The sequence below is a fragment of the Protopterus annectens genome, chromosome 11.part0, assembly GCF_019279795.1.
Source record: "Protopterus annectens isolate FY-2018-M chromosome 11.part0, PAN1.0, whole genome shotgun sequence".
Classification (NCBI taxonomy): domain Eukaryota; kingdom Metazoa; phylum Chordata; order Ceratodontiformes; family Protopteridae; genus Protopterus; species Protopterus annectens.
The window spans coordinates 76,509,954-76,524,953 of record NC_056745.1 but is presented as its reverse complement, the minus strand read 5'-3'; positions in this window follow the sequence as shown (position 1 = coordinate 76,524,953).

Genomic DNA, 15,000 nt, shown 5'->3' with positions numbered 1-15,000 from the left:
TCTAGGAATTAGTAGGCAATTCCATGCAAATGAGAGGAGTTATAGTGAATCACAGATTCCTCGCTGATGTAAGGATGCACCTCACAGCATAGAGTTATAACACCGAGGTGTGCCCATGAGATAAAGATGACATCAAGAGAGGGGTGTGTCACCTTTGCTGTAAGCACATTGGAGCATTGCTAATCCGGTTTGCCAGTAGCTAAGCAAAGCTGCAGGAAAGGGGTGTGTTGAAGTGGGTTTATCTTTGCTTAGCTGAGAGCACACAGGGTAACCGAGTATGCATGTGAACAGAGATTAAAATGTGCTTAAACTTGGTAAACGGGTTTGCGCAGCGCGCACTGGAGCTGAAACAGCAAGGATATAGGAACAAAATAAGGAAATGCTGCAGCAGGGAAATTGAAGTACAAATGACTAATTAACACCTAGGAACCTACAGTGGGCCATTGACAACAGCTAACAATGCTGCAAGCAGCTACCTGCAGAACAGGAAAGGGGAGGGGCTGTACTTCCAAGAAAACAGTAAAGTGTCACAGCAGAACAAAGCAGAATTGTATTATATCAGCTACAAAATACATTTTGCAACACATGACTGGGTAGGGAAAGTACAAAACAGAAAAGATGGCAGGTGGATGCATGCCTGACAATGGGAGGGGATCCAGGTTTAAAAGTGAATTAAAGGGCAACAGATTAATCAAGGCAGGCAAGCATAACTCCACACTACAGGCCCCAAACTTACAGTACTCACTGTAAAACCCATAATTAAGATACCCTGCAGCTGGAATTGCTTATACACAGCCAATGACATCAGCAGCATCCATAGCACAATAGTATAAAGTGTGAAAGCACCTCACACACACATGTATATTTCCATACACTCTGCACCATTGGTGTATACATATGGGGAACTTTTAATATGTACATGTTAGGGGCTGCCATAGCTTTGATCCACCAGCATGTGTTAGAGACTGAAGGTGGTGTGGAGGATGATGCTGACAACCACCTCAGGCACCAGAGGAGGAGAAGAGTGTTCAGACCCAGGGTAACCTACCAGGGGCTACATGATCTGGAGATAGCAGAGCATTACAGGGTGGACAGGGATACCCTACAGCAACTTGTGGAGCTGTGCTAGCCATGCCTCAGAGCCAGAACAAACAGAGGGGAAGCCATCCCAGTGGATACGAAGGTATGTGTAAGCCTGATAATACTAGCCACAGGTACCTTTCAAAGACCAAATGGGGATATCATGGGGATCTCACAGGCATCAGCATCCAGGGTACATCACCAGTTCCTGGATGCCATGTTACCACATTCCAATGAGCACATATACTTTCCCCGAATGCAGGAGTTGGCCAGCAATATGCGTCTCTTCCACCATGTGGCAGAATACCCGGAGGTACTGGGTGCAATAGACTGTGCACACATACACATCAAGTCACCACTCAGTGAGCAGGGTAGGCGCTACATAAACCACAAGGGATACCCCTCCATCAACTGCCATGTTGTGTGCAATTCCCAGGGCATTATCATGGATGTGTGTGCTGGCAGCCCTGGAAGCTATCACGACTCCCACATCTGGCATGCCTCACAGCTGTATCAGGTATTTGTCAGGGGGGACATTCCATATGGCCACCTGGTGGGGGATGCTGGCTATGCACTGGAACTGACTCCCATCAGAAATGCACACACACACCCATGCAAGAATGCCATAATGAGGCGCACCCACAAACCAGAATCATCATAGAGCGTGTGTTTGGGATGCTTAAATCACAGTTCTGTTGCTTGGACATATCTGGTGGAGCATTGCAGTACTCTCCAGGCGTGTGTGCCCACATCTTCATAGTATGTGCCATGCTACACAATATGATCCTGCGGAAACAGCTGCAGCAGGGACAGAATGGTGAAGGCCCTCACAGCCCACCACCATTGCCAAGGGCCCCACAGGCACAGAGGTACTCAGACCATGAACACCCTGAGCCAGCCCCAGTAGGCAGACGGAGGCGTGCCCAGTTTGCCCATGCCTTGGCAAGGAGGGAACGTATAGCACACACACTGACACCTTTCTCCACCTGCACACACAGTAAAAATTGATGGCACACACACAAGACTACCTGTAAATTGTCATGTATAGGCAGTCTACTGTGTGCATCCATCATAGGCAGCCCTCAACTATTGCACACACAACTGCTATTGGCACAAGGTAAGTCAACACCTGAACAGTAAATTGAGCTATCAGCATGTGCTGATACTGTATGTATAGGTTCATAGGTAGGTACTAGGCTAACTGCCCAAGGGCATTCATAAGCCTAGCCAAAATGTGTCAGCTTTTGCCACCCCATTGATTAATTAACTGTCCCTCTGTGGAGCAGAGCCAATGGTGGGATACCTGGGGTGTATCTACTGTTCCCCATCCACTCATCAAGGTTTCTCTTGAAGAGTGTTAGTGAGGAGCTCTGTATAATATAATTAGGGATGTTGTTCCAAAGCATGGGGAGTTTCTGTGACAGGAATCTGTCCCTCCAGCATGTTCTAGTTATTGTTGTGGCAAGGTTTAGCTCACTACAGCATGTGGCTCACTGTGACATGGATTCCCATAGGTGGAGCATATCCATTAAGCCTGAGTTGGACATGGCTTTGTAGGCTAGCAGAGATCATCTCTGAGTAAACGAGGTGCCACTGAGTAAAGCAGGAGTTTATTCAGTCTAGCTGCATAGGACATATGTTTGAGGCCAGTAATCTTCTTGGCGAGGTATGTTCATGGTCCTTCCAGCTGTCAGAAGTGTCTTCTGAAGTACTTCCCAAATGGGTTATTATACTCTATGATGGGACTGATGAATGACAAGTAAAGGGGCACTATAACCTCAGTATGTCTAGATGCGAACCCTTTAGTAATCAGATGGCCTACATAGAAGGATGTCCAAACTACGTTAGAGATATGATTGTCAAAGGAGAGAACACTATCTACCTTAGTCCCCAGATCCCCTATTACCTCGTCTGTATTAAGGTGGCTGCCACTTATGTGTTAATATGTTGGTGTTTAGATTTCCCAAATGGAATGACCATGCAGTTTGTGGCACTTAGCTTGAGGCCATGACTTTGACACCCTGTGTCAGTCTCTGTGAAGGGTGTCTGTGTCAGCTGGACTGTCAATTATGGCTCCCAGTTTGCAGTCATTGCCAAACATGGTCTGCTGTAATCCACCTGTGTTTGCCTGTACCTCTGTGAAGTATATGCCAAACAGTAGGGGTCCCAGGGCTGAGTCCTGTCAGACACCAGTTGTGAATGCTTAAGAGTTGGATATGGAGGCTGCTAGTCTTACCATGTGGGTTCTGTGTGTAAGCCTGTTGGCAACCCATCCTGTGATGTATGGGTTTATGTACAGGCTGGTAAGTTTATCAATAATACCTGAGTGGGGAATGGTGTCAAAAGCCTTGGCGAGGTCCAGGTAGTATGTGTGAACCACCTCTCCCCTCATCTAATGCCTTGGTGACTGTCTGTAAGACGTCAAACAGGTTCAGTAGACATGATCTGCACTCAACCAAGCTGACCTGGGTTGGGTCAACTGTTTGGAGGTTACCAATGTCTTTGTTAATGAGTGCCATGAGGATGTGCTCCATAGCTTTTCAGACCAGGCTAGTCAGGCTTATGGAGTGGTAGTTACCATGGTCAGTTGTGCTTCCACCTTGGTGGAGTGGAATAACCATTGCTATGCACCATTGTATGGGCATGTAGCCTTTGTAGAGGCTGAGGGTGAAAAGCTTAATTAGGTGGGGGGTTAGTTTGTTTTGTAGTGTTTCCAAGACACAGTCCGGGACACCATCTGCCACCATTGATGGTGTGTTTTGCCACTTGAGAGGGCTATTTCCACCTGTGTGTCTCTGATGTCTGGGATACTGTACTTTTCAGTTATTGTAGTGGGCTCTTTAGGGGGTGAAATTTGCACTGAATGTATCTGCAAGGATGTTGGCGATATCAGTAGGTTCAGTATAGTTTGTGCTATATTGCACCAGCACAGTGCAAATCTGTCTGTTACCACTTAGATCTTTAACATAGCCAAAGAAGGCTTTGTGGTTATCTTTTGAATTCTTGCCTATTTTCCTGTTGACGTTAGCCTCAGATGATTTCATGAAGGACCTAAGTTTCTTACTAGTACTAGTCATGGATGTCTGTCCTTCTTGGGATTTGCTGTTTTTTCTGGACTGCTGTCCTACTTCTGTTGTTTAGCCTGTTTATTGCAGGGGTCCACCAGACTGGTGTCCTTGTCTTGGAGGAGCGAGTCTTGGTTTACCAGTGATGGCATGACCCATACATCCTTGTAGGTGCTTATAGAGTACACTTGTAAATCTTTCTGTATCTTGAGCAGTGTTTTCCCTTAGCGTGGGGGCTGTGAAACCTCCCACCTCTGTCTTTAGTAGTGTGAAGTTAGCCGTAGGAAAGTTTTCACTGTGGTTTCCTTGGGTGGGGGAGATGGTTGGGTGTGAAAATGATCAGTGAATAGTTTATAGTCAGATCTAACCAGTGACTGGTTTACCACTGCTGTGGTGCACCTGTCACCCATGTTGATGATTACCACTTCTAGTATGTTTCCACCTCTGGTTAGGGAGTTTACCATCTGATACAGGGCATTTGAGGTGAACAATTCCAGGAAGCGCTGGGCCTGGAAGTGAGTACTCAAGTAAGTTTCTCAGTTAATGGTAGGGTAGTTGAAATCGACCAATACCAGGGTGTTCGGTAGGACTATAATATTTCCACTGCCTCCAGGTAGGTGGAGTGGTGGTCCTGGGTCATGGAGGGTGATCTGTAGCAGGCCACAGTTTGCACTGCAGTCATGGCTGATGTTAGCTGCACATGGATGATCTCAGAGGTATCATGCTGCCCCACTAACCTGGAGGTGTAGGTATCCCTGGTGAATAGGGATACACCCCCTCAATGTCTGCGTCAATCCATGTTCTGTGGCCTAAATGTGTGGTATGGTTTGTAGTCCAGTAGTGCTGGTGTGCTCTCAGGAGCCTTAAAACAGGTCTCAGTTACTGCACAGATGTTGACGTTGTCCATACTGAGGAGTGCTGTGAGTGCATGCATTTTGTGATTACAACTCATGGCGTTGAGTAGCATAACCCTCATTGATTTTGCTATTGTGCTGTTTACGGAGGTGGGATTCACCTTTGAGACTTGCCTAAAAAAGGCACCATGGGTGTGCCAAGAGCCTTGGCCAGTATTTGAAAGCCTAAGGCTGACACATGCAAGCCGGTATGGTATTGTTGCATGCATGTTTCCCATCTGTGCTTTTTTCACCTTTCCTGTAGGTAACCTACTAGTAAGCAATAGAAAGCCTTAAACTGATACAAGTCTTCTAGTTTCCAAGATAGGCTTTTGGAGTGATTAAGTATCAGTGTTCTGTATTTTCTTGCTGTACTTAACTGTTTTCTGACTACGTGGTGATTTCTCACTGTATATTGTGATCTGAAAGCTCTGTTTATTCACATATTATTTCTGTGATGGCCTGCACTTTAGAGGTTCACAGATAGGTAGTAGGCTATCTGCCCAAGGGTATTTAGAAGCATAGCTAAAGTGTGTTGGCATTCTCTGCACCATTGATGAAGTAACTGAGCCTCTGTCAAGCATAGCCAATGAAGTGATTCCAGGCAGAGTTGTCGGAAGCTGTTGAAGACTGGGGTGGTGGAGGATGATAGGGGCACTTAGTGATCTAAAAAGGGCATGCTAACATGAAAAATCAACACCATTTAATTTACCCAACAGGTCTTGCAGCTATAAAACTGGAGGGGCTCCCCCTCCTCCTGGCTGCATGGTTCTGGGACACATGATCCCAGGGGTGTATATTCTGTTACCCATTCACATATCAAGGTTTCTCTTGAAGTGTGTCAGTGAGGGGCTATGCCTAATGTAATTAGGAATTTAATTAATAGTCTCCCATTCCATTTATGTTTTTATTTCAAGAGTAAGTGAAGCTCAGTGGGTTTGGGTGCCTCCGCCCTTTGCTTAGCCTAGCTTACACATAGAAATCATCTAAATAGGAAATAGACAGAAGCAATGTTAATGTCAATAGTGTAGTGGTTACAGCATTCTCATAGTATCTGTGCATCTGTGGTTCAAATCCCAATAAAGTCAGAGATGTTTCTCATGTTAAAAAGTATACCTTAACCACAGCTTGCATATTTAGGTAGTAATCTTCAGTATAATAAACATTTGAAACACCCATGTGTGCCAGAGAGTAACGTCAACAGAGACTGTAATGTTATGTAAGCACATAGTGAGATGGTACTTCACTGAAATATATATATCCTGAGTAGTTAGTAGATGTGGCTGTTTGCGCGCACAGGTTATACGTTTTTAAATTTCGTTTAACTGCTGCTTTAATCTCACACAAACACTTTTAAACATGCTTAAAACTGCTTAAATGAGCCTTATTCTGGAGTAAAGAACATTTTTTTAAAGCATCGCAGGTCTTGAACCCTGCATACCATAGTCATGGGACTTACCACTAAGCCATCTGAGCTGTATACATGTTTCATGGTTTTTACACTACACCTTTTACTATAGGCATTTCACAGTACTGACCAGAAATGGAGCAGTCACTTTGTGTACATATGTACAGTACATTGTAATGTACTGTAGTTTGTGAATCAACATATACAAGTCTACATATGTATAACTGTTAAAAATTAATAATAAATATACATATATATATATATATATATATATATATATATATATATATATATATATATGCATGTCAGTGATGTCTGCACACACACACACACACACACACATATATATATATATATATATATATATATATATATATATATAGATACAGTTACATCTATAACCATACACACATCTATGAATGCACTTCGTGACACAGAAGCACTCCAAAGGATTTGAAGTGTACACAAAATACATGCACCTCTGGTATTATAATTATTAATATTACCTTAATTCACCATAGAAGGGATGGTTGTTGTGTATGTGGAGTTTGGCGTGGGGGAGGAATGATGGGTAATGAAATTATGCATCAAGGAGAGCCTGAGTTGGATGTTCAATAAGTGAACTGGAGGGGTATACATGGAGTATGGGGACAATAAAAAAAGGACACAAAACAAGAACCATTCTCATCCATAATACACCCTGTCAGGTCACATTGCAACACTTAACTCCACAAACATATGAACATTAACATGTATCATACATATGTACACCATCTGACTGTCACATTTGTTGTCAGTAGTGAGGAATACCTGTAGTAAAATGTATATTCTAAACACCATAACATTTGTACGTATCTCAGATGCCTTTGTGGTAAAGGCAGTGACTGTGGTGTTCATGGTCGTGGGTTCAAGGGCTGTTAATTTATTTTGAGTGCCAGAATAAGGGCTGTTGGATGCAGGTTGATTAAGGCACTTTTAAGCAGTTGTAAGCAGTTCTGCACGGGTTTGCACGATGGAAAAGCGGTGCTTAAACACTGTTAAATGGATATGCGCTTCACAGGTGTAACCTTTGCTTACCGTCGAGGAGACCATGTGCAAACTTGCTTACAACTGCTGAAATGTGCATTAATCACACTTTCCCTACCAATGCCTGCTCTGAGAGGTAAAATAATAACCACTTGTAGGATTAGAACCCGCAACCATGTACACCCTCCTCAGAGTAACCTACCACAAAGCTACCCGAGATGTACCTATGCCAGTTGTGTATTCAGACAGCTTAAAACACAAAAGGGAGGATTGTGTGGAAATAGGACAAACCGCCATGTACCCAATGAAAGGTGTATGCTATATATATATATATATATATATATATATATATATATATATATATATATATATATATATATATATATATATATATATATATATATATATATATATACATACAGAGAGAGAGAGAGAGATACAAAGATACATGTCGATAAATACAGATATACATATATGTAGATATATAGATAGGTTAAAAACTTCTACACATCTATGGAGGTACATATAAACGTATGCAATAATATATATTATATATCTATAGCTATATCTATATACAAATATATGTATATACATATATACATACATACTTACAGACATACATACATACATACATACATGTGTGTATACAGCTTCTGAAGTGTTCAAATCTGAGTATAACATGGGCCATAACAATCACACATTCTGCCACCCCCAAACAATATGAACATAACAAATGAAGAGTATATGCCAATACATAATTACAAATATGTTCTATGGACATGAGCCAAATAGGGTTAGTCACCAACACAACTACAATGACTGCAAATATCCATGACAGAAATACACAGACATCTTTCATTTAGCAAAACTTTATTACATTCCGATGTATTGCAAAAAGGATTCAAGGACTAACATTACCTGCATGCTATACAGGAAGCATTTAACAGTGCCTTAATGAATCAGCCTGCAATTACCATAGTATTAATCCACTAAGGAATAGGCGTTCACATAGGGAAGGAACCCCCACACACACATATAGAATATGTATAAAAGCAGTTCCTACACACCTGCATCTGCTATGTACACCCACTAACATCTCCCCCACACCCAAACTAATTACAACAATACATACTGTCATACCATAACCAATTATTCACCCACTGTACGACACCTGCTGAAACCTTGACATACCTGGACAGAGACACACTAACATGGCCCTATGTGAAATAGTTGCTGTTATACAATGGAACAGCTGCTGATGTTACAGGGTTTGTTTGAACTAATCCTGTTTCAGGGGTTGAAAAGTAATTACACCAGGAAGTGTTACCAATTATTGATTATCAGCACAGTATGATACACATTTACACCAAACTAAAGATGTCTGGTGAGCACACTGTAAATCCCCTAACATTATATGTATAGCCATACAGCCTTGAGCTGGTCAAACATGCTGGCTTTACTGAAACATATGCAGAAGTATTAGGTATAGACAAACCCTGCACAAGTAGCAATGTTCAGAAATATAACAGCAGTACTAACATGTAGACCAAATCTTCTAGGCATTACACACAATATATTTGTGTTTGTCTCCATACAGCTGTTGCAATAGATTTCAAACACTTCCAGGCTGTCTTCTTCGCAAGTAAGGCAAAGGGACAACGCCCAAGTGGAGTACTCAGTTATACTCCACTGTTGCCATGGTATTGGCTAAGGGATTAGCTGCACAGCTGATGTGCATGGTAATTAACTACTGTGGAACACCAATCGGTGATCAGGATAGCACATGTTACTGATCTCTAACTATAAAAGGATGCCTTGTCACACATTCAAACCATCTGTATCTACCTGCGGAACAGTACAAAATACCCAACAGAAGATCGAAACACAAACCGAAAACGATTAAAATACCAGTCAATAACACCTTCAAGTACTAAGAAGGTATGTATAACAGTTAGTATGTCTGTGTACGTAGTACCTGTTCTGTAATAATTACAGTGTGATCAATGCATATAGTGGAAATAGCTATCTTGTAGTGATGTATTGTTAAGCAGTAGTTATGTTTGTAGTATTCTATGTGTGTACTGCTGTAGGTCACAAGGCAAACTCCTCATACACCACAAGGGATGATATATATGGGCTTGTAATTCACCAATTATTTTCCAGCCACTGTCAGTGTCAGGGATGGTCCAACAAGTATGTGCTATAACAGGGGATAGTATATGTTGATATATTGTAACAATAGACATATGTATGGGTGTATTAGTGAAATGAACATGTCAAAGGTGGGCTTACTGTGCAAATATGATTTGCATTGTGGGATATTGTGCCAATAACTGTGTAATGTACAGTATTTTAGGCAGATCTGTATTCCATTTTACATAGCATTTCTGTTATGTTATGTTATGTTATGCAAACATTAGTTATGTCTATTAGCAATTACAATACTCAATAACAGGGTACATATGACTTGTATTCATCTGACAGTTTAGCAGCATGATAGCAAAGAAAACTGGAAGAGCTAGGTAACTATCCATGCACATAACACATGTAATATCCACCTCTCTAGTATCGTTTACAAGCAGTAACAGCTGTGCATGTGTACATGTTATGCAAATGTGTAGTGACCCTTGTTACAGGGCTGGGCCAAATGGCTATGTGCACATCTACATTGAGTGGATATTGAGAGCAGAGACACACTGGTTGAACTTTCAAGTTTGTGTACCCTAACCTCTCATTGCCAACCTAACAGCTGCTTCCAAATACTGTATGTAAGGTTGTGCACAGTACTGTTAATGTAACAAGTTGCATATCATCTTTAACTCCAGTGTAACATCTGCAGTAGGAGTGTAAGATGTAGGAGACTGCTGCCCATGTGTAATAGCTGCTTCATAGATGATGGCTTACACTATCTGATTATATCCTGATCATGTTGATAGTGGCAGCAGAGTCTACTGATACTTGACTCTGTTTGGGGAGTGGGTGTCCGTGCCCAACAGAGCTCATGGTTCTGGTGGATATGTGAGTATATACCCAGAAAAGGGTACAGAGCTGTTGACACTTGCATCATCTGTAATCAACTATCAGGATGTGATGTGATCCTCAGATGAGGATTGCTGCTAAAGGTAGCTACTATGTTTCTGAAATAGCCATTGTTGTCACATCCATAACACAAATATTTACTTGTGAGCATCACTAACATCTTCATAAGCAATAAGTAAACTAAATACAGTACTTGTAGTACTGAATGCTCATACAGGCATGTCCACTAGTCAGCTACTGGTGTTTACCAATGTCAGCTTTGTGTATGTGGCCATCCTGGGGGAATATAATCTGTATGCCATGTACACTGCCAAAACCACCTAACACCACACCCCACACATTGTCTGGGATGCAGCTACAGAGGTAATCTGGAAGGCAGTCCAGTCTACAGCCATGACTGGACTGGACAATCATGAGGTATAGGTTAACACATGCATCTCATCACCACAACCAACACATACCCTTACCAGAACACAGTAAGGACACCCACACATACCACCAGAAATCACACATGTTCACAGAGGCTTCTAAGTATCTAGCCAAGCAAGAGACCTCCCAAGCTGGAATAGACAGACAATAAAATACACAAACTGTATGACATAGTTTGTCAAATTGTGCCACACCTCAGAACATGTAGACGGAAACATGCCCATCAGTACTCATTTGTGAATGCAAACTCTAGCACAATGTTACACACTAACCTATATGAGGGCAAACATACTGTCAGCTGCCTGTCTGCCATGATTAGCCACATACCCATACACTCAGACCACCTTATGAACTATACACATGGCTCTGGCATATTCCATTTTGTTGTGCAGGACCTGTGATGCAGTAGCCTGGACTGCATGGAAACACACATGTAGGAACTGTCAGGTCTTGCAGCCCATGCAGGTATGTCTCAAGGCCTGGATAGCATTCTGCCATTGGCCAGAATGATACTGCAGTACAGGGACAAAAGGACTGTGTTCAACAATTGTCTAATGTACTGGTGTAATTCAAAGGGTATCCAGTATCTCTCTGCCTGGGATAACATGGTTGACAGACCATGATGCTTTGCCAGACAGGGCCTACACCTGTCACCCCTGGGAATTTGGACACTGGCTAGGGCTCATGCTTCCCCTATAGTGCCTTCATCATGCAAAGTTTAATTGAAAGTCCACTGCTGTAACAGGGACAGCCAAGCAATAAACTGCAGGTCTCGCTACTCAATGATCCATTTCAGAAACTCAATATGAACTCACTTACATCAGTCCTTAACATGAAAACATATCTGTGCAGTGACTGAGATATGGTTCAATGCTCCGGAGAGCACACCTGCATGACCATGTTATAACACATACCTCACCTCTTGTCCATTATCCTTTATTGGAACACACGGGCCACAGGTGTGTCCATATTCCTGGAGGATATGTACACCCCCACGCTAGTTGCACTTGCATAACTTCAAATGCATTATGCTAAGCAACTACCTTTTTGCCAAAGTGGAATCCAAATTGCACCTTGCGACAGATCACCCACCATGCCTCAGAATTCCCAACTGTCATATTGTGCTGTAATGGGGAATATTAGGTTTGAGACAGAAAACCATAATAATGGCTACTCTCAACTATCCCATAATGAACTGGGAAGACTCCTCATGTACCAACACCTATGTTCAATGCATGGTGGATTTCATTAACCCCAATGACCTGTATCACCATAATCACACAAACAGGGCTAACAGTATGCTACACATAGTCAGTCTCCAAAGCCAATGTTATGCTTCTTAGGAGTGAAGTAGTGACTGTCATGGCACCCATGCAGATGGACAATGCATGTGCAAATGCTGAATCCTACACAAATGCACTTTAAGCACTCACATAAGTGCAGTGATTGTGCCATTGAAACAGAACCAAGATTCAACCAAACACAAACAGGAAGGTAAACTGGTGATACCCTGCCCTAAACTGTACAACAGAAGGTAGTAACTGTTGCAGGAGTGAACACATATGAGTGGAGGTGATCCCTGGACAGCCTCAGTAAGATGCAGATACACCATAAAAAAACACACAAAGCTACTGTGAAACTAATCAGCCACATATTATGAGGCCAACCACAGAGCATTCTATAGCTGTGTCATGAATAGTAATGGAACAAGACCTGCCGTGCTTCACAGCACTATGGCATGAGAAGTACTGCACCTACAGAAATAGCACAGGTACAGATATTTATATATCCATGTACACTACAGAGCCCCTGTAATAACAACTATGCAGGTACAAGCTGCACTCTCTAAAGCCATACATACAGCTTGCATGGGACCTGTCAACATTCCAGGGTGTATTTTACACAAATGTCAGAACAATTTGCTCTCCACATACACATCATGTTCAATCATAGCTTCATGTCAGGCTGTGTACACACTGAATGGTGCACAGCAACAGTTATCACACCCCAAAAAGGGGGAGATGCTACTGATAATGGGAAATAGTGCACTACTACCCTGCTGAGTCTGGTCTGTAAGGCCATGAACCTTGATCAACTTATTTGATGTAGTCAGTACAGATGTAGATGACAGTAAGGTTCATTCACACAGCATATCATGACCTTGCTAAGTCTTAGGACACCATCACCCATATTGTCTTCCAGTTACACTCAGTAAACTAGGTGTATATTCCTAAGTCACATGATTGGTTGGCAACTGGACTGCTGGAAGAACCAACACTACAGAAGGTGTCTAATACATGCACATTAAACCAGTGCCAGCTACAGTAATACAGGGTTCATTCCTGGTATTCCCCCTCTTTGTTATCTATACCACACAGACTAACACAGAAGGCATCTGCCTACTGAAGTTTGCAAATGACTATGAACTAGGAGCAATAGTTGACTCAATAAGTGCTGCGGGCAGCATACAGCAGGGCCTTTGTGGGTCAGATGTGTGGTTTGTGATGTATGGCCACAATCTCACAGCTACGTATTGCATTGTCATCCACTATGTTAAAAACCCTTTTCCCATGAACTACCACCTAGGCAGTGGTCAACATAATGGAAACTATGTGTGTATGTATGGGATGCAGCTGGACAGTAGTCTTTCCTTTGATAGTCACTTCACCACACCAGTCAGGTAGTTGTAAGAGGCACCCCTAATCATGACAGGGTGCCATCTATGAATATAGACATCATTGTTCAGCCATACTCAACACTCAAGTGACCCATAATAGATCACATATTTCCTTTAAGGGTTATTGACCATGTTCAGATGGCTTACACTGGCCTTCCCAAATCCTAGCTCCACCATGTAGCATGATGCCTACCCTGAATAAAGCCATGTCCAACCCAGAGATGTTGAACATGCTACATTTACACATCCTGATTTCAAATAAACACATACTTCATGGACATCCACCTTTCTAGTACAAGGATCATAACATGCCTGACAGATCCGCCCCATACACTTTACATACTCCTGCTATACTATGCATCCCTGTCCAGCAAAGCTGCACATTGCCCCTCTTTGAGACATGGTATGATGACCGCATGGCAAATATAATCAGTAACCCTGTGGATCAGTTCTGTGGGACTGCTTGAACTGGCCACTGAAAGTTACCTGTCTGTTGGCTACAACTAGGTAACCTTTCAGCCTAGGCTCATAAATGGCTCAAGGCATATAACCTACTAGTTCACTATGACCATACATGCTATAGTTGATATCCAACCCTGCAAATACCATCAAGCTAGTCATTGTCCCATGTGTTTCACATGTGCAACACAGGTAATACATGGCAGGATGCTATACTGCTGTACAGTGCCATGTAGATGTATATGGCAAAATACATAAATGTAAAACTTTCCATGAGGAAGTCTGCAGGGTCAGAGGTCATGCCCCTTAAGGCTGTGTATGACTATATATATGTGACATATACACAGCATTAAGGTCTCTTGCATTAATGTGAACACATCCAGGCATGTGCTGATAGTTAAAGACACCAGTACAGGCAAACAGACATGCCCACATCAAGACAACATCGACATGGAGTATGAGCAATGTCATCACTTGACACACACATATATGGTGGTAACATCAAATCACTAGTAAGTGTCAAATGTGTGTGAGTTAAACATGTCAGTGGTGTTAGTGTCATGCAGATTTGCAAAGTCATATTTGTAATCATAATAAATGTGATACACATGTATGTGCAGCTGTACTTCTGTACTTCTCTGTGAGTTACTGTGACCTGTCTCCATCATTATGTCTTCCAGGTATGCTGTGTGCCAGGCTGCCACCATATACCCGCTTGGAGGATGAAGTCCTCATTCCATACCTCCTTAACAACCATGAATCACTCTTCAGCCATGTGCCACAGGATGCACAGCAGCGGGATGCTAAGTGGCAGGAACTTTGCAGGAGGGTAAATGATGTTGGAGGCCACAATCACACCTATCAGCAGGTGCGCCGATACTGCACCGACCTCATTAGATGGGCGAAACAGTGTGCCAATGCAAG